The following is a 1,453-nucleotide window of genomic DNA, read 5'->3' as shown; positions in this document are numbered from 1 at the left end:
TCAATGGCCCATACGCAATCCGTGCCCTTCAAGAGACCAACGAACTTGCCCCGCAATTGGATTCTTAACACGATTTCGACCGAACGACGATAGATGTATAAAAGGATCAGAGTGATTACGATGAGCGGTGCGAGCACGAAGATGCAAGCAGTTCCCAACAATTCCCACAATCTCCAACGCATAATTCCATTTAATATGACCAAGTTTGATCTTTCTGATTGCATCTTTTTTAAAAAAATTATTGATTAGTTCTCAATGCACCAATTTTAGTTTTCTTATTATTTTATTTATATCGAAATTCAGACTAAATCTTAAAGTATTTTATTTCTTAAACTGATATTCATCATTTGATATTGATGATTCTGATATTGATCATTTCTTAAACTTTAATAAAATTTCGCGCAGTAATTGAAATGATCGTCAATTAGATATCAAATCGATAAATTATTTCTTAATTGCTAGATACGTATCTGAGAAAATATTTTTTGAAATATATCATTTGCTGCCGCAAATTTATATTTTCAAGCAATATGAGTATTCCCTGATAATTTAAGAACATTAATTTTAGATTGGAAACTTACCTTATTCGTTTTTCGGGAGACCTGGGACACATATATTGTATCACTATGCAAATACGTTATTCATATAAAAAAGCGACAGATCATTCGCCTATTTTTGCAATCAGATTGCAAACTAAACTTCTTAATTGTCTTATTTTTTAACGACGCAATATTTACCTCTGTCAGGTATTATTGTATTTATTTTTAACACGCATTCGTTTAATACAAACAATTCTTTTATATAGTCATATACCTTATTTTATTCAAGAATTTTATTTTGCTTTAGAAATAATAGTTTCCACATTATATTATTCGACACTGTTATAGATGTACACGTTACATAACACGTAGTTTGACATACAAAAACTTCATTAATTTGACGCATAAATTAATATTCGGTATATTAAAATTATATGTAGCGCGCGCGTATCGCGAAAAACGAATAGTGATACTGAATAGTCTTACAAATATCTCGCTTCCACAGTATTAATTCTACTGACGCAATAACTAGAATTTTATGCCTTTTGTTTTCCCCACTACAAGCCGGTATAGCGATTTATCGCTAGCATATTGCTGGATGCACAGAGAACGCGGTAACGCTTGCCGTACGGCGGATGTTGACATTGTAGCCAATCGATTTTTTGTTATTTTATAAGAATAAAATAAAATCACGGCATTGCCGCGTCTTGCGTGTATCTAACATAACTTTATGTAATCAAGTTAAACAGATAAACGCCTTTTTATGAGATAAACGGTATTGCGCTTCTTGTAACACTGTCCCGGCACGCACACGCAAAAAAAAAGATTAGCCAATGAAGCTAAAATATAGCTATGGCAGCTAAGATGTGTACTTAAAATAGGGACAGTTAATATCGTTGTTGCTGAACCTAAAT

General features: G+C 32.6%; 1 protein-coding gene across 1 annotated transcript in view; it reads right to left on the bottom strand.

The window, feature by feature from the left end:
- Positions 1-1,453, bottom strand: part of LOC105450682 (annulin-like) — a 6,763-nt gene that overhangs the window by 2,237 nt on the left and 3,073 nt on the right. The window lies entirely within an intron of this gene.

This window comes from Wasmannia auropunctata, unplaced genomic scaffold (assembly GCF_000956235.1).
Source record: "Wasmannia auropunctata unplaced genomic scaffold, wasmannia.A_1.0 LD336057.1, whole genome shotgun sequence".
Lineage (NCBI taxonomy): Eukaryota > Metazoa > Arthropoda > Insecta > Hymenoptera > Formicidae > Wasmannia > Wasmannia auropunctata.
The sequence above is the reverse complement of the archived record's forward strand: the minus strand, read 5'-3'. Positions and strand labels throughout refer to the sequence as shown.